This window comes from Saccopteryx bilineata, chromosome 6, assembly GCF_036850765.1.
Source record: "Saccopteryx bilineata isolate mSacBil1 chromosome 6, mSacBil1_pri_phased_curated, whole genome shotgun sequence".
NCBI classification, from domain to species: Eukaryota; Metazoa; Chordata; class Mammalia; order Chiroptera; family Emballonuridae; genus Saccopteryx; species Saccopteryx bilineata.
Genome location: NC_089495.1, coordinates 89,848,730 through 89,861,884, shown reverse-complemented (window position 1 = coordinate 89,861,884; position 13,155 = coordinate 89,848,730).

Sequence of the window (13,155 nt, the reverse complement as noted above, 5' to 3'; positions counted from 1 at the left end):
AGGCTGAAAAAATAATGAGCAATTAGCTCTTGTAATGATGCACTGCTGTTTAGATGAACGGCTTGGAGATATTTCAAGTAGCCCATTTGGATCCTGGGGAAAAGAAAAGAAGTCTACCTAAGACGAGCCTTCCTATTTAGTCTTCAAAGTCCTAGGTTGCTCACCACCAAGCTGAGCTTCTGAATAAAATGGTTGCTTTTAGCCTCCATGAAATGCTGGGGCCCTGTCAGAACCATGTTTTCAAGTTTCATCTCCTAGTGCCAAATTTTCACACTACCTGTATGTAACTTTTTAGGTAGCCTTCAAGAAAAGCAAAAGCTTTAATATATAAAACCATTTTAAAAACTGTATTTTTTTCTACAGATTTAGTTCTATTTAACAAATTTGTTTGTAGTTTTTGCCATATGAAAGATTTTTATTAAAAGAAAATTGAGATACTTGCTCCTTGAGGCCTTTCTTTGAAAGGCAGTGAAGGGGTCACCTGGCAGCGGTTCTTCTTTATTTGTTTTGTTTTTCTGCTAAATATATGTACTTTTTTTTTTTTAGTATTTCATAACAGATCTAGATCATATTAGATTTAAATTTATCTGTAGCTTTTTAATCCCAATTTATATTGTTTAGTAATTCATGATTAATGAATCAATTTTCCTTTTTTTTATTCCTTTTGCAAAGGTGTTAAGGAGCCACTGAGCCACTTCACCCGCAGGTGTTGTAAGGTACCAAAAACTACAGAATTAATATTGATATTTTAAGAGGCTTGGAGAACATTTTATTAATTTGGGTTAAGGTGTGCAGAGAAATTGGGAGAATAGTCTCTGTACTGTGTGATTGGCATAGTCAGGATGGCCCTTGGCATTGTATTGTAAATGCAAAAGGGAGGAAAACATGGATTCCCAGACATTCCACCACACCTGTGGGGAAAGGGGTGAATGGCTACCCAGGTGCAGGGAGAGAAAACCCAAAATAAACCTTTTCTTATAACTATGAGCCATTTGCGGGCATTTGTCCCCACGGAAACTACCTCTCCTATGTAAATGTGTGTAGTTAACACGTGCGACTCAGGACAGAGAGAGATAGCAGATGAACAATAGATAATATAGGAATGCCTTTTAATATGTAAAGAGACATCTTTCTACCATTGTGTTGACTTGTAAATTTTGTTTTCTCCAAAAAGATGTATGGCTTGCAAACTGAACATGGTTCTATCATGTTAAAGGACATATGACTATAACCAATAGTGGTAAGGGGCTCCTAATTACAATTTTGCTTCTGTACTTCCCACTTACAAAACTATAAAAACTAAGTAGAATAAAGGGCCGGCGCGCGCTCTCCCTCAGACAACTGTCGGAGTTTGCCGCCACTTGGCCAAGCTAGACAGTAAAGCTTTGGTGTGTAATCGACGGACTTTGTTCATGTCTTCAATGGGTCCCTCCGGATTAGGCTCAACAGTGTTAACACTTTCAGAAAGTTATAAAATTTCAATGTTAGCATTTAACAAGTTTTGGTTTGAAGTGTTTCAGAGGGTAAGTTTATTTTCCATCATGAATACTCATATTTAGAGAAACTAATTCCTCATGGTGAATGACGTTCCATGTCTAACGTTGGATAAATAGTGCTTCAAAATGGAGCCTTATGTCAAAAAAGAAAAGAGTTAAATATGCTTTGTTTATGTGCTGCCAATTCATCACATTATATACTTCTTTAGGTAAGCTTATTTAAATTTTTTTTTAAATAACACATCGTGGCAAACATTTGCTCTATGATTTCTTATCACTGTGAGTCAGATTAGTTTATCAGATTCCTGAGAGAAATATTAGAGAGAGAGAGAGAGAGACTGGTAGGAAACATTTAAAGGAAATATATATTATATATATATATATATATACATACATACACACACACACACACACACACACACACACACACACACATATAGTTGGAACATGGGCAAAAAAAAATCAACTCTGAATGGTTTATCATTAAAGATTATTAATAACCAGAAAGCCAAGGTTCTCACAAAACAGCAAGCAACCTCTTCACCAGAATCTATATGCTTGCATAGTTACCTAACTCACATATACCATTCAATCCCTAGCACCTAGCACTTAGCAAGAACTCAACCTTTGCTAAATTAGGAGTATGTAATATTTGTTTTATAGAGTAGTCTTCTGGCAAAATGTACTGTGTGACAATGGGGTACAGAAAGTAGAAAGGAGTGCTATAATCAAAGGACTTTTTCTCTCATGTGTTTTTCATAGATAGGTTCTTATGTATGACTTCCTTTCTGTGACTGTAAGAAAAAGGCTTCTTTTTAATATCTGCCAGGTTCTTTGTAGAATCTTGTGTTTAAATAGGAAATCATTTTAGTTCTTGCTCCCAGTGCACTGCTTACAACAGCAGAACGTGCAGTACGGGGAGTCCTATTTGAAGCCATCCACCACACCAGGACAGTGGGGAGGACACGATCAGAGAAGCTAATGACTTAAGTGCTACAGAGTAGGAGTTGGAGGGAAGTTCCCTACAAACCAGATTTTCTGTGAATCTATTTTATCATCTTCAGGGAAAAATTCAATATGAATGACATAATTTGGATGTCTTCAAAGCAGGAATACCTCTCCAGTGGAGGATTAAGGACTGAGAAAATTAGAAACACCCCAGGAACTAAAGAGGGTGTGAAGTTAATAGATGGCAAGTAATGGAGAGATCAGAACAAAGCACCTAGGGGGATTATGGGTCTAAAGACTACTTCATCAAAATGTTGAAGTGAGAAAAACTTATCAAGTGGAAAAGCAACGGAACCATTTATTCATTTCACAAAAGAGACTTTAGATAAGTCTTATAGAGACTTTCTAAGCAAAAAAAACACACAAAAAACTTGTATTGTGGATACAGCAAAAATTGCACACATGAGAAATCAAACAGAATCGTAAATCCACCATTTTTCTGCATGGCAGGGCTTTAATGTTAGAAATTTTCCTGACAAAGAGAATAGAAGGCCCACAGGCTCCTTGTTCTGCCCCCAGTAATGATCTCATGCATTCCAGAGCTATGGGCACTTCGAAGCACAGAATGCTTACACCTGAAAACTAAGTTTCTGGGTTCTCAAAATTTGCAGCAGCATGTATCTGTCTTAGTTTAGATATGTTTGTTTGCCTCAAAACATTCATTTTTTATGACCAATCTCCCTGAACAGAGTTTCAGTACCGTTTGCATCCAACTGCTTACAAAATAAGTAAATGCTTTTGTGTTTTTGTTTATAATTTTACAAAATCCAGCTGCTTGCACTTGTCGTTATCTGTACATAAACCCCCACACACTCCCGAGGAGAGGTTTGGTAGTGATGGGAGGCGTTGGATGAGTGTGGTACCCCCATAGTTAAAAGCAGGCTGACTCCGAATTTTTATGTTTCTTCAGTGTCTTTGGCACTCTGTCCTTCAATCCCTCACTCCTCCCAAACTGAGTTCTAATTCAAAAGGAAAATAACCATGGTAGAGTTATAAAATATCACGGATCAAATCCTAAGGAATAAAGCCTGTGACCTGACTTACAAAATCCTACCTGTTTTGCAACATTTCCAAATGATGAAATGATTAGAGAGAATATTTTTCCATCTCGCCTCCTCCTCAGCCATACCCCTGGATGATATTTGGGAGGAATGAACGTGTGGAACTCTTGTGTCTTATGCTTTAACCTTGCTGTTGCAGGATCTGACTTCAACTTTGCTTTGTCCATATCTCTCTCAAGACCCTTCATTCATATTGTACCTCCTGGGGAAATGTGGGTATTTGTAGTTCTAAGTATAAATGACTTTTGGCTGACAGCCAAGTGCCAACAAGATTTTTTTTACATCAAATATAAAAAAAAATAATAGTCATTTGATAAAGGCAATTATCACTGCGGATCTAAAGATTCTACTAAATTTAAATACGGAATATACTTTTATAACAGAGTTCAAGCACTGCTTTTAAAACGATTGAGAAAAGAAATCCCATTTTATTTCATTAAAGTTACCATATGCCTATCTTCATTTAATTAGAGTCAATCACAAAATGGAAGTCATTTGAACCTTGAAAGGATTACCTGGAAACAGAAATATTTCCCCAACTATCATTGGAGATAAATTCTCCTTGCTTGATTATTAGAACTTTTTTTAAAAAAAGAAAATTTAGAGTCCGTATCAGTCAGGATCATCTGATTGCCTCCTGAGTGATCAATCTTTAACAGCAACACATTAAAGAGAAAACAGATGAAGCAGACTGATTAGAAGGGGAAATGCCGATTTTGTCTTTTAAAGTGTGCCTTCCACAATTTCATATTAAGTACTGCTTCCCTTCAAGAAAAGAAAATCCACATTGGTAGGCTTGGCACTAAGGGCACCACTGGAGCCCGGAGCCGACTGAGGACAAAGACTGCACAGCATTGAACCTTTTCCCTATTTTCCTGCCAGTCTGAAGTCAGACTGACCTTCTATCCCTTGAATTTTTGCCCTTAAACTTTTCTATCTCATTAGAGAAAAAAATTTTTTTTGTAATTTTAATGATTAAGACTCTTTCATAAAATTAATAGTGTTTACCAGAAAGGGATCTGGAATTGCAAATGAGAATGTCTCTGACCTAAGGACAAAGAAGTCAAGTTCTGTAATCAGATCAGAACCCTTTCTATTGCAGTGTTCCCTTGATCTTCCCAGACGCTGTCCAGTCCCTTAGCAGAAGGAGTTCTGCCTATTAAAATTTCTTCAAAGATCATAGGAACAGGACTCTGATATAAAAAGCCAGGCTGAGATTTCAATTTCTTAAGTGCTAATTAGTAGAGTATTTACTTTTCCATTTTAGGGCTTTTTAAAATTCTTCAAAAAATTTTTTTTCTTTTTTCTTTTCTCTTGTATTCATAAGGTTCTTATTTATTTTCTGAATTGTGTTTTTTCTATTTTAGCATTCTGGGGAATTCTCATTCATGTGTTCCTCTCTGTTTGGATTCCTTTCCCTTCTCCAACCACGGAGAGCTGTGCTTTGACTTCCTTTAAACACCTTCACTCCTGAGAGCGGAGTGTGTTGGCTTGCAGGCTAGGAGTTCCCTGGGGTGAACTTCAGACAGACTGAAGAAGAGGCAGAACACTCCAGACTGGTTTAATAAGCACTGGAACTTACACACGAGGCCTCTCTTGGGTGATTGCAGGATGAGTAGATCTTCACACATGCTCACCAGAAACTTACAAGTTTATTAGAGGCTTTAATGGGGTTCATTATTTTGGGACTCACCCTCTAGATTGCCCAATGACAGGTTGTCCTGTGTGACAGTGGGCAAGCCTTCAGCATCTTTTTTTGCTTTCTTATCACTAATTAATAGTAATAATAATAATAATAATTACATCATAACAAAGTTGTGAAAAACAGACTAAGTAGATTATTTAGAGAAACATATGGCACCTAAGAAGTACAAAATAAATAATTTTGTAAAGAAGTCTGAATTGTGGGGAAATGGTGTTGATACTGCCTTATGGGGCCTAGAATGTAGTGTATACTCTCTAAATATGTAAGAAATTGGAGCTAACGCATCATATCTGAAATATAGCATGCCTGGAGAATGAGGCACTGAGTGGCCACATGGTGACCACAGCCTATGTGCAAGAAGTTTGTGTTAGGAGTCCCGGGTTCAATTCCCAGCCAGGGCACACAGGAGAAGCGCCCATCTGCTTCTCCACCCCTCCCTCTCCTTCCTCTCTATTTCTCTCTTCCCCTCCAGCAGCCGAGGCTCCACTGGAGCAAAGTTGGCCTGGGTGCTGAGGATGGCTCCACGGCCTCTGCCTCAGGTGCTAGAGTGGCTCTGGTCGCAATAGAGCGACACCCCGGATGAGCAGAGCCTCACCCCCTGGTGGGCATGCCGGGTGGATCCAGTCAGGTGCATGTGGAAGTCTGTCTGACTGCTTCCCTGTTTCCAACTTCAGAAAAGTACAAAAAAATAAAAAATTTAAAAAAAGAAGTTTGCCTGACCAGGCGGTGGCGCAGTGGATAGAGCATCGGACTGGGATGCAGAAGGACCCAGGTCGAGACCCCAAGGTTACCAGCTTGAGCATGGGTTCATCTGGTTTGAGCAAAAGCTCACCAGCTTGGACCCAAGGTCACTGGCTCCAGCAAAGGGTTACTCGCTCTCCTGAAGGCCCACGGTCAAGGCACATATGAGAAAGCAATCAATGAACAACTAAGGTGTCGCAACGCACAACGAAAAACTGATGATTGATGCTTCTCATCTCTCTCCTTTCCTGTCTGTCTGTCCCTGTCTATCCCTCTCTCTGACTCTCTCTCTGTCTCTGTAAAAAAAAATAATAATAATAATAAAAAAGAAGTTTGATCAATGGGCTGAAATAAAAAATAGTTTTAAAAAAGTTTCGTAAGTTTGAAGATAAAATTTACCAACTTCAGATTGTTTCTTGTAGTTTTAATAGGTTATAGTGGTATATAATGGAAATAATGAATTAAATATATATTTATATGTAAACTTATTATTATCTTCTTATTAGGGCTCCGGTACTGTTACAAAAGTAAACTATATTTTTAATGAAGTTATTAAAAGTGTAAATATTTATTTCTGCCTTTAGTAACCTAAAAGGAAGATATCATTCTGATATATAGATACAGAATTAATAGCATAGAGTGACTAAGTACCAAGTCCAGTGTTTTGCAACTAGTGGGTGGTTGGCTTAAATATGAGATAGTACAATTGCCTACTCATGTCTGGGATTCCATTGGTCATCAATTTAATATTTCACTGACATAGTAATATTTTCTAAGTCAATACTGATTAATTTGTTAAATATTTTTTGACAAGTCACAGCAGCATTGTGGGGACAATTCTATTATTTTTTCCTTTTCTTGATGAGATAAGTAAGGGTGACATAGAAAGTCACAGAAGCTTGGCCATAGTTGCCAAGCTAGTATGAGTCAGAAGTGTATCAAAATTTAGCTGGTCCAACTCAAAAGCTTGTATCCTAAACACTTTTGAAACTATCTTCACATACAGGTGGAGGAGCAATTAAAGGCTGGATGACATGGTTGCATTTAAAATAGTTAATTAAGAAATCAATAAAACTTTAAAAGAACCACAGAATTTCACAGACCAAAAGAGTTTTTTACTAACCTCTCTTTCCACCCCTTTATTTTACATATGAGGTAAAGGGAATTGTGACAGGCAAAAACTGTAGAAGAATGAGACGAAAGGGTGTATTTCATTCAGAGGAAGTAGCATTGAATAGATCTAGTAAAGAAAGATGGTATTTTGAAATAAAGTTGCGTAGTTCAATTTGGCTGTGCCAAATTCTAACACACACTATAAGTAAAATATACTCTACTGATATGGTTAGTGGGGTGCGTGGAAATGCAGGCTGTGGCTAGAAATGTAATAGTCCAAAAGGACTGGCTGAGGAGTTTAAAACTGATTCAGTAGGAGCTGTGGAGCCAACAAGCAATTCAGAACAGGATTTAGCAGAGACAATTTTGTGATTTGCAAATTTTTATCTTGGTCATCTGCAGGATAGAAAAGGGGTGAGAGATCATGTGGGATTCTTTATGAATAATCCAGGAAAAAATAGATTATTGAAATTGAATGATTAATTTGGAAAATGAAACATGAGCATATATACATAAGAAAGTTATTACTGATACAGAATCAGTAGCAGTTGTCAATTAATGGGATATGCAGAGCAGGGAAAGAAAATAGCCCATGAGAAATTCAAATATTTGATGACTAAAAGAAATGGGGGTCCACTGATAGAGATTAGCAAGTCAGCCACTTTCAATAATATCGTCTGTCATTTATTAAGAACTATTCTTGTACAACCTTAAGCTAAGATTTTTACAAACTTGGCTTCCTTGAATCTTTATTATAGAATTAATTAAGTATATCCATTTTAAAGGAAAGAATGCCAAGGTACAGGAAAGGTAAACCCATGTTTTCAAACTGCAGAGCTAACAAATGGTAGAATCATGACTTGATTACAGAACTACTGGATTCCTGAGTTTCATTCTAACATTTTAGAGAAAAGAATGAATAAAGTGTCAGTAGAATTTGTGTGACTGGTACAATATTTAAGTTGTAATTAATGGGAGTTTAGAATTAGGAGAGGCATAAGGGCTAACATAGAGTTGTGTGACTTAGTAGTATAGATGGTGTGTGAAGTTCCAGGTGTTCACAACAACTGGAAAGAGTGCCAGGAGATAAAAACACAAGGCTGTAGGCTTATGGGAACACTTCGATTGGAATAAAAGGATGAAAGTGAAGGAGGAAGAAGAGGAAGAAAGATTTCTGACAACATAGAAAGAACAGCACGAAAAAACAGAATAATAATTAGGGAGAATGCAATTTCCTCACTAAGAAAAAAATGAAAAGTATTATCCATAAATATAGATTAATGTCATGCTCATGGTTTAGTTATTATTATAGGTCCTTTGATATATTTAAGTTAAATTTTAAGTTATTTAGCTTATATGTTCACTTGAATCAACTGATGTAGCATTTAACTTACCATGTGCGACTCTGTGATGGTGCCTGGAGATAAGAGAATGAACATAACGCAAGTTTCCCCTTGTTCACTCCACACTATCTACCTAGGGAGACAGACAGGTTAACACATACCTATTCATTTTATAATGGAGAATGCTCTGGAAGAGATTTGTAAATGAATTGTGTTAAACTAAGGAGCATTCATTCATTGTATAAGATGTTCTTCATGGAATGATGGCCCTGGATGTGATGCAGAGGATGATTCAGAAGAGATCATCAGGAAGAGGTGAGCTTTAGAGGGAGGGAAGTTTCTGACAGACGGATGTACAAAGGTATATGATGTATTGCAGAAAATTTTGTAACTCAAGTATAGGACAATGGGGAAAAGAAACAGAGAAGATAGACAACAGCTGCAACATTGGAGGTGTTTTTTACTCCAATAAAAGTTTTCTATATGGAAAGTAAACCAAAGAAGGGACATAAATAGAACTGTGACAAACAAATTGACATTTTTAGAAAGATCATTTTGCAGGCACGGTTAACTTCAGATTGTTCATAAATGGTACCAGAGGCAGAGAGGCTGAGTGGTGGAAATAGGAAGGTGAGGGAGGTGGAAAGGTAGGACTACAATAATTACAGTAGGACTTTTAAAAAACTGAAAAACTAATGTGCTTAGAAAACAGACATTTTTATATTTACAAAATAATGGACTTCTCTCTGGGTTATCCAAATGCAAAAGTTGTAGTTGTGAGTTAGAATATGTAAAAATGCATGCCTACACACTCCATACATTTATATTGTCAGGGAAATGGTAGTCAGAAGTGAAAATGAAATCCCAATCTGGGGTGCCTATTAAGATGTTTATCCATAACATTCTGAAAATTGCCCTTGGAGGAAATACATCTACTTATCTAGGCAATGATATCTAGTACGTGAATGACCTTATGTTCAATGCATTACTGTACCTAATTGTTGATTGTGGGAGCGTGAACCTCTTTGTCTAGAATTTAGGTTATCTTTCTGGTAAACCAACTGAACAGAAGTATAAGTGGCATTAACAAAATTAACTTATTGCACACATAACATATATTGATATAATGCATTTAAAATGATTTCGTGTAATAGCATAAATGTATTATAACAAAGGAATGAATTTTGAATGCAGTGAATTTTTCACTAAAGTTACAGCTTCTTGAAGGTCATTCTACATTCCAAAGTCAGTGCATTTGATTAAATTTAGTAAACACTCGTTGATTTCTTTCTTTCTTTTTTTTTTTTTTTTATTTCTGAAGCTGGAAACGGGGAGAGACAGTCAGACAGACTCCCGCATGCACCCGACCGGGATCCACCCGGCACGCCCACCAGGGTCTACGCTCTGCCCACCAGGGGGGGATGCTCTGCCCCTCTGGGAGGTTGCTCTGCCGTGACCAGAGCCACTCCAGCGCCTGGGTCAGAGGCCAAGGAGCCATCCCCAGTGCCCGGGCCATCTTTGCTCCAATGGAGCCCAGGCTGCAGGAGGGGAAGAGAGAGACAGAGAGGAAGGGGGGGCGTGGAGAAGCAAATGGGCGCTTCTCCTATGTGCACTGGCTTCGAACCCGGGTCCCCCGCACGCCAGGCCGACGCTCTACCGCTGAGCCAACCGGCCAGCGCCTGATTTCTATGTGCCAATCACTACACTAATGCTTGAACTATATAGTGGTCATGGAAAAAGATAGACTCAGTGAATTACAGCCAGGATATATAATTTAATCCATTAAATTAGAACACACTGAGGAGATAAACAATATCCCTCTTTTACAGTGAAAAAGATGCCAAGTATCAAGTATAGAGAAAATTTCATAATCTATTAGTAATTAAGATTAATAATAATACTTCAGAATATCTATGAAAAAGAAATTCAAGTAATGGAAAATATTTACATTTGATTAAAATACAAATAGAGGGCCTGATATGTGGTAGTTCAGTGGACAAAGCATGGACGTGGTACATGGAGGTCGGCAGTTCAAAATCCTGGGCTTGCCTGGTCAAGGCACATATGGGAATTGATGCTTCCTGCTCTTCCTCCCCTTCTCTCTCTCTCTTTTTTTTCTCTCTCTTTCTCACTCTGCTCTCTAAAATAAATAAACAAAATCTTAAAATAAACAAATATAAGTTAATAGATATGGTAAATGGATATGATAATTTAATAATTAACCTTGTTTTGGTAAATATTTTGTGAGTAAATATCACCTTTTAGCCACGTTCAGTTTCTCTAATATTTTGTGTTCATTTTTTGTAAATAAAAATCAATATATTATTCTCACTTTTCAGAATAAAGACAAGTATAATATACAGGTTTTCAAGTGCAGTGATTGACATCATCTAGAGCTTTGAGTTCTAAATTTGCTATGAGTCCTGCTTAGCTTTCTTTTTTTCTTTTTTTTTGCATCTAATTTTGAAGTGATCTAGAAATCCAGAGGACTGTTGTAGGTGAATGGATACAGAATTCACATCTGTGGCATTGCCACCTGTCAGGAAGATCAAATCCATTCAGTTAAACTGCCATTTCTCAATGTCAAGAGGGAAAAATATATTTTAAAAAATTTGTTCATTCTGGCACATTCCAAAAAAAAAATCCACAAAGCTTTCTTAGCTCTTTGCACACAAACAGCAAAGCTACAGAAGTATAGAGTGGAGCAGCATGCCCGGCCACACTTCAGTAGCAATTACTGGAATGAATGTGTTTGCTCTCTCCAGGAGATGTCACTAAAGAGACTGGCAAGGACATGCTTCACCTATTTGTGGCAAAAAACTCGAACCAAGGGTGGTGGAGGTAGTGGGGAGATGTAAAGCTTCCCTCATACTGAAAATACATTTGTCCATTTTAACTGAATTCTTCTTCTGAGGAATAAAATGTGTAGCTTGCTTTATGTGAATTTCTATTTTTTGTATCTGTTCATTAAGGAAGACCACTTTTATCTACATTTACAGAAGCAAAGCTGCTAAAAATACCTTGGAAAGGAAGTCCTTGGTTGTCATATACTGAAATGAAAGCATTTCCTTTTTCCAAAGAGAAGTGATATATACTTTATTAGAACCACAAGGCAAGAATTTGCTAATATGTATTCCAATATATGCTTTTTATGCATTTACTGTTCCTTGAAGGAACAGATATATATATATATATTTACTTGATAAAACTGAAAGTTTATCTAGCTATTCTATTCAAGGCATAAAATCTTTAAAACAGGTATGACTCAGTTCTATAGCACAGATTGTAGTTTTTAATCTATAAGAATTCACTCATTTTTCCACAAATATTTAATAAGAATATTCCATAGAAAAAGCGTGTGTGTTCTTTATTGTAATAAAATATAAGAATTAAGCACTATACTTAGGCTTTAAGTGAGCACAGGACTAATTTTACTTGGTGTATTTAATACTTTAAAATTTAAACATAGTTCCATTCCTTTGTTTGTTTTGTAGTTCTCAAAAAATGTTGCGAATTATTGAGACTTAATTTGGAGATATCAAAAGAAAATTGATAATTATAAATGAAAATTTTATTTAATATTATATAATTCAGTACTCTCCATTAGCACCTATCATATTACTTAAAGCAGGGAGATACTCAATCAATATTTGCTTATCAAATTAATGAATTAACAATGGTATATAGTCACATTCATAGGAACTTAATTTAAATCCATTCATCCTCATCTCAAAATTCTTATATGAGCCAAACAACAAATGACTGACGAAGAAAATATTAATTGTTTTAAAGACATTGATACTTTCTGGGGAAATGAGTCACCTCGTCTGACTGTCAATCATTATTATTTGCATCAATTCCTCTTCTAAATTGAGGAAACTAGTCTGAAAGTTACTAATATAGGGAATTTCTCTTTTTAAGTGAAATATTGTACAACTTATAAAGAAATGTAGTTTTTTGCTTGTTTTTATCAAAGTTATTATCTTATATATGACAAATCACTTGAGATTTAGCAAACTCTGATAAAAAATACTATGATAACATCATTTGTAAGTACTACACAGAGTATATTATAGTGAATAAGGGTAACATTTTCTTTAAATCAAAATTTACCTACACATCTATGACATTTTCAAATTTTGCTTCTGTAAACTAGTGTGTGTTGATTTTTCAATTTGGGATGACATAAATAAGATTTAAATTGAAAGCAGTATTTTTACAATGTAACTTCTCATAGGTATGTTTAATTTAGGCAACAAGGATAAAGCATGTGTTAGAGAGTGATAAATACATAGACACCAAATAAGTATAAAATAGATGACTCTATGTATATGATAATGGTGACATTTAGTTTTGTCTCTTTAGCTTTCAGAATCTTAGAAATGTTTGATAATGTTTAGAATTTGCATTTATTAAGATTTTTTCCCCATTTCCCCATGATAGAAGTTGCCAGAATATTAAAAGGATCAAATCCATCTATTTTAAACTAACTCCAAGAGATAGTGTCCAAAATAGCCTTACAATTCCCTCAGCTTGACTAAACTGTAGGCAAGCTTCTTGCTGCTATTAGGTTACTGACCTTCCTTTCATAATAGCTCTTCCAGAATCCAGATGACCTAACCATATAGATTTCTCCTCTTTTATTTCTTACATTATTTACTTTAGAAAACTTGTAATTGTAAATTCTT